Genomic DNA, 7,234 nt, shown 5'->3' on the forward strand with positions numbered 1-7,234 from the left:
GTTTGACAAGTTTGTTCCAACAGAAGTTTGACAATGCTCAGGTGTTTGTGAAATCTGGCCTGCATCAAATTCTCCCATGACTGCAATAATAGCATGAACTGATGTCGGCCAAAACCTGGTGTATATTTAGTTCTGAAATGATGGAGAAGGTTCGGACTCCTATTGTATATAGCCTAGAGAATTGAGAGGGAGCTAGCATTCCTGGCAGAGTGATATTGCATACATCTATGGTGTACCATAATGGTACACCAAGGAAGGAAATGCAGCAGAACATATGATTTAAACTAATATATATGTAAAACTGCCAAAGTTGTAGCAAACGGGCTGCAGTGTCTGCCGTTATTTGTAAGTTACCATTATCTTCGATGAATTGAGCCCCAGATAATTTTTTGTAGTGTAATGACATGCATGCCAAATACGAGATGAGGAATCCATGTGAAGTCATTGTGTTGATCCGAAGGGAAAACAGTTATTCATAAGTACAAGTCTGCATGGCAACTTATCGATTAGTTAATATGTGCATGAAATAACCAACAGTAAGTTTGACCTATCGAGAGGTGTTTTTTTAGTTACATTGAAAGGTTATTTCTCACATCATTGCAATGTGTAATATGTATCAAGAGATAATTTATCAGATATTAATTTTGAAATCGTACACTACAGAGTATTTGTGACTTATTGACATTTATGTAAAGGAAGGGATGTAAAGGAGTCATCTCTGACATTGTTCATACACTGCCTGTTAGGGCAGAGTTAAACATAATTTGTGAGTAAACTTATTTTGAGTCCACATTATTGTTTTGTGTCATCTTCATGCCTTGCTTTAATGGTTGGACTTGTTTGCTCAAATACCCAAATGAAATGTGATAATGAAATTCCTGTGATGTCCATGTCGCCGGCTGAGAATGATAACGGCGTAAGTTACCACTACAGCCACAGTGTTCGAGGCACCCTAACACCATTCTCATTCTCAACTGACGCTGTAGTCATTACTAAAACCTCTGGAAGATGCGTTCACCAACTATGATAATGACCTGTTGATTAACCACCAACGTTCTGTTTATCTTTTATCATAAGCTGCAATGGTTTTGTGTTTGTTCTTATCTGTTTGAAGGAGATTGTCATATTGTCAAATTTTTATTTATGCTGTATATTTTCTTTGAAAGTTATTTTTTATGTATATCTTTGAGTCTTATATTTACTTTCCCCCTTATATAAAAACTGATACTTCAGTTCTTCATGAATGATCGCATTGTTGAAAGAATATGTATGATATGAAGTTTAACATAATTATAATAACAAATTCGAGTGATTTAAAGAACCATCGTCCATGTACCACTTATACCAGGGATTTCTGGTTGAGAAGTTAAGACTGTTTATTGTAATGAAACAAAAAGACAATTATTGATAAAAGTTTACTATCTCTTGACAAAAATTGTTGTCTGGGAACAATCCATTATGCCAGTAACATCTGCAAGTGTGCCACATAATATTTTCATTTTGTCAGAAACAACTTTCTTCAAAACCAATTGGCCAAAGTGAGATCTGACTGAGTGGAATCTTACTGAAAGTGAAAATTCTGTATAGCGATTTTAAACCAAAAATAAAGTGCTTGTTTGTTGATGAGGTAATCTTTCATTTTGCTACACCGACATGTTTGCACACGATTTGTTTGGAATTTGAGGCATCTCTCCTCGCATCCAAGTGCCTTTACAATCGTCCATATTTTTGCTTTCTTTTGTGTGCATCAGCCAACGCTTGATACACTGTCCTGTTGTCTCTGTAAAATGTGGTGAATTTAAACCATGACCTGGTTAATCTAAATCGCCACATGGATGATACAAAGAGTTTGATTGTGGAACAGGATGCACTAAACTTGTTGGTAAGCAAATCTTGAATGCCGTGTTGAGTTACTTCTCATTTTGCAAACATGAATATTTTGATTCTTGCCTCAGACATAACCATGAATGTCAACTACTCATTCATACCCTGTACGTATGACTGTCTTTGTACCACATAGCCTTTTTTTAAGTTGAGTAAGTCTGTTGACGCATTGCACTGCAGTGTATAAAGGATCGGATTATAGATACCTTTCTGAGCACGCAATATTAAATGTGGCACATTTCAAGTCGAGTGTCGAGTCTTCTGTATGTATTGTAACTGCCAGACTCGCCTTTTGTGTTTACTCTTCTGCAAATCTCACCCAAGAGAGTATACAATTTGCAAGCACGCAAAACTGACGTTTTAAACTTGAGAGAACTCCGAGTACAACTCGAATAAATTGCATGAATGCAAAGAATATGATGCAAAAGTATCTCCTCTGCATCTGTGAGTCCTAGTATGGTGTCATTGTTCGTCAAGTTTTTGTACCAGTGGCAGAGTTTGCCTAACCACTAACTTTATCCTCCCAATGTCCACCTGATCTTGCACAGAACAACCGAACAAGTGTGACCTGTGACACACAAACACACACACACACACACACACACACACATTCTCGTAAGATGCTTCAACCAGGAATATGATAGCTTGCCCTTGGTTAAAACCAGGCATATTCCATTATTTGTTTCTAAAAAGATGTTGTTCTTTTGATAAATTGACTAACTGAGATTGAAAACTGTGAGAAATAATACTGTATACACCATATATTTCGTGAGTCTAAATTTTCGAGAATTTCGTGGAGTCCTTTACTGAACGCAGAAATGTGTACGCATTCATCCCATTGATGTCGGGATCAGAGTCAATATTGTTGCTTGTCTTTAATTTTGCAAAATTCGCAAAAATAAAAACCTTGCGAAATATTCAGTGTATACAGTACTCGAATTCAAAGTCAGTAAAAATTCAGGCTTCATAGTATACATGTATACATGGAATACACAACATCTAAGTATAAGAGTGTAAAAATTTTCACATTTCCCCACTTGAATAGTGTGAAAATATTTGCCTTTATATAGGTCCTAGATATGCAGAAAGGGCAGGCACATTATACATTATGTACATGTATACCCCGAATGTACCCCTACGACCTTAACCCTGATCAGGCCGTTTTTGTTTTTTTGTTTTTTATTGGCTATGCTAAATCTAGGGGGAGGCAGATTCCGCAGAGAACAAGCAAACACAGACACACACGCACGCACACACACATACACACACAATATCTTTTTCTATATTACATACCTGTATACATCGGGTGTCTTCATATCAAGCAGCTGAAATAAGAATCGTATTGAAACAAAAGCATCTTTATTCTTTGCATTGTACATCTGATATATTTTTGCTTTTTACAAAGAAGAATATAATTTGAATTGCAGGTACATTCAGATTACATCTATTAAATATCTCATCTGGTTTAATATTTCTGACAGGAATACACAAGAATCTGACATATTCCACACACAACACACATACACACACACAATTCGAGCAATTTACACAGAATTTTCAGACATACAAGAATTTCTTGCAAAGTATCATTGAATGGAAGCAGTGAAATGAAAGAAACGACTTCAAAAACAGTTCAAGTGAAATTAGTCACATTAAAAGAATTCTCTTCTTTTTTTTTTTTGGCACCATTTGGTCATCAACAAAGCCTTAGCCAGGGCATGTTAGTGGCACTACACTGTATCTTGTCGAGGCTTTAAATTTTACCACTTTTGCCTTACATCACCACATCCAGTACATGTAGCAACAAATTTAAATGCATTCATGATTGTAATAGTGATATTGGTGCTGACATTGACAACAATAATACTTATTAAGCAGATGCGTTTACATTAGCATTTGGGAAACAAACTTTCGACTACTTGTGGATGACTTCGAGGTTTGAGGCATACTATTTTGTACACAAGGAGGTAAATCTCAGTTGAACACAAGATAATATACTACTGTATTTGGTGATTGCACAGTGAAAATGAATGCCCTCCTGTGATTTTGACACTTGACTTAATACTTAAAAGCTCCACTCTGGGGAATACACATTAATAATACACACAAAATGAAGATAATGATGATATACATAATTACTTGGATTAATACTCAATGCTATTGCTCAATGTAAGACAAGTTAGCAGCCAGAGCCTACACTCATGCATTTTACTCTGACACCAAACACAGTCATCAGGAAAGCTAACATTGATCACAAAGTGCCAAACTTTGTCACGAAGAGGCTTCTACATAAACCCAAACTCGACAATCAAGGCACTTTTTGCAAAGCAGCATTTGCCTGCGAAACTCAACTGGTGTACCTCGGGGACCATTAAATAAGATTGAAAAATCAGTCAGGAAAATCTATGTTGCTCTCCACAATCATACGTCATGGGGTGGCAATGACATATTACAACAGCTTGCTAATAGTAAAGGGCTATGGTGAATTGCTGTTTTATGCATTCTACATGTGAAAAGTTACAATAAGTCTTTGTAAGTCATACAGAACTTGTACCTCCCTATGGATTCGAGTGCTAAACATACCTTTTTTTCCCCCTAATCAAGCAAGTACTGTAGATCCCAAATATTTAAGGAGTCTAATTTTTCACGAATCGGGAGTTCCCGACAGTTTTGTGAGTGGTTAAATTTGTGATTTTGGTGTGTAGTACTGAACAGAGAAATGCATGGGTGCACGTCACATTCATGTCATGATCAAAGTTAATAGTTTCGCGTGTTTTTGAATTTGTGAATAGCACCCAACTCCCGAAAACTGGGAAAATAAAAACCTTGCGAAATATATGTATTCGGCGTATACACTACTGTGTCTAAACAAAACAAAACAGAGGAAAAATCAGCTGCATAAATAAAGTGGTTTAAAGTATTACAGAATCTCAATCATGACTTGTCCTTATCTGCTCCTGTTATATTAGCTATATTATATTATATTATATTATATATATGACATCTCTTAAAGTGGTTTACAACCAGTCATCATTCCACCATAGCCTCATCTATCACGGAAGCAAATTGTCATTTCTGTTTATCGAAGCAATTCATTGGCAAAGGTTATCACGATTACTTGGTAGTCCCTTCCATATTGTCCAAAGATGATATTCATGCTTACTTTAATTCACACATTAGAAGAAAAAAAAAAAATGATTACACATGATGACTGGAGCTGTATTTGTTGATTTTTTTTTTCTGTGAACTTCAAAAGGACAATTCTGACCAGTACATTCATTGACTTAAAGGGGAAGGCTAGTAACTGATCAGTGGGAATCAGTGGAAATGCTGGGAGATGATTGTTTCTATCCTTATGGGATTCATTCAAGAGTTCATTGTATATCTATTGTTGTGTGAAAATGATTTGCTTCAGAATGGTCTCATATTCAAGTAATGTGCAGATTAATGCTTCCAGGTTAGCGTCCCTGGTCAGTGACGGAGCATTAATCTGCACATTACTTGAATATGAGACCGTTCTGAAGCAAATAATTTTCACACAACAATAGATATACAATGAACTCTTGAATGAATCCCATAAGGATTGGAACAATAATCTCCCAGCATTTCCACTGATTCCCACTGATCAGTTACTAGCCTTCCCCTTTAAAGTGAACCAGAAATGCCCTTTAACGCATCTTGTTGTGTTACATTTCTTTGATAAATATCTCGAGACCCTGTTAACAAATTCATGTAACCAAGCTATGGACATTAAAACACACACACACACACACACACACACACACAAACCCACACAAAACAAATGTTGACAATAATGGTGTTTGCGACATCAGCTTGATGCAATGAAGAGTTCATTCTTTTCTGAGGGATTATGTTTCAGGTGAGCTGACATCGAAAATGTTTGCTTCACTGTGTCTTCAAACTTGAAGCAATCTGCTGGAATATAACTCTAAATATTAACTTATTCTTAAGTAGATATTTCCTATATCAGGGCTCGACACTAACGGTGGCCCGGTGGCCCGGGGCCACCAAAATTGAAAGTCGGGCCACCAAATTTGAAAAAAGGGCAAATTTGGTGGCCCGCCTCGGGCCACCAAAATTTTTTGAAAAGTATGTCAATTAATTCGTAACTTTTTTGCGCCGGAAATTAGCAGTTATATTTGTTTAAAGGATGGATGAAAAGGACTGAATGAGTGCCTGAGAGTGAGTGTTGCGAGTTTGCTGAGGTTTATTTATGAGTAGATGTATGTCCAACTTCCAATTCTTACTATGACTGGATAAAACTTAGATATTTGACTCATTAAAAAAACAGGACTTTTAATGTTTTTTTATTGTTTTTTTTTTTCGGGGCCACCAAATTTTTCTTTCGGGCCACCGAAAATTTGAAATTGAGGATTTTGGTGGCCCCATCGGGCCACCAAACAAAAAAGTTAGTGTCGAGCCCTGCCTATATACAAGACGCATTGCTCAATAACCAAGTACAGATTATTATCTGGAAGTAAATGACACAGAAGTACGGAAGCATAGAAATATAGAAGGAAGAGATTTTGCATGGCAAAAATAGTAACCTTTGTTTATGCACAGAGAATATGTTGGTTATACAAGATTGTCATATGCCAATAGGAAGGCAAGTTAACTCACACAATGAGAATCAATATATACCAGTGATAGCAGCCAATCAATGTTCAACATAGGTATACAAACAGGACAAGTCAAACAAAAGGAGCAATAGATGTTTGATAATACAATCAAGCATAGAATAAGAATGGCTACTACTAAAAAGACACGGATCAATTCAGCGCTTATTTACGTCGATGTAGGGCAATTTGTCAATCAGTTGCAATGAAAACATCTCAACGAAAGAATTTCATGAATTTGAATAATTACGCAGTACCCGCTGCATGCTATAAGGATAAGAACCACCACTTGCTGTCGGGCGAAAGCTCAGTGGTCTGGTGGAGATGACGCCTGTCTAGAGATCAGGAGGTCGTAGGTTTGAATCCTTAAGTACGTACGCCCATGATTTGGATCATGGCTACTACTAAAAAAAAACAAAAAACAATGATCCATCCAGTGCTTATTTACGTCAATGTAGGGCAATTGTCAATCAGTTGCAATGAAAACATCTTGACAAAAGAATTTCATGAATTTGAATAGAATAAGAATGTTACGGAATTCTTGAGTAAGTAGAATTGTATGGAATTCTCAAGTTTCAGCTTTCAAAAAAAAAAAAAAAAAAAAAAAAAAAAGATTTTGGCCAAGATCACATACAGAAGTTGGATGAGGAGATCATTTCAATCCCTCACAAACTCTCCAACTGGTCTGCACACAAAGGCATTCCTTGCTTGAA

This window comes from Diadema setosum, chromosome 1 (assembly GCF_964275005.1).
Source record: "Diadema setosum chromosome 1, eeDiaSeto1, whole genome shotgun sequence".
NCBI classification, from domain to species: domain Eukaryota; kingdom Metazoa; phylum Echinodermata; class Echinoidea; order Diadematoida; family Diadematidae; genus Diadema; species Diadema setosum.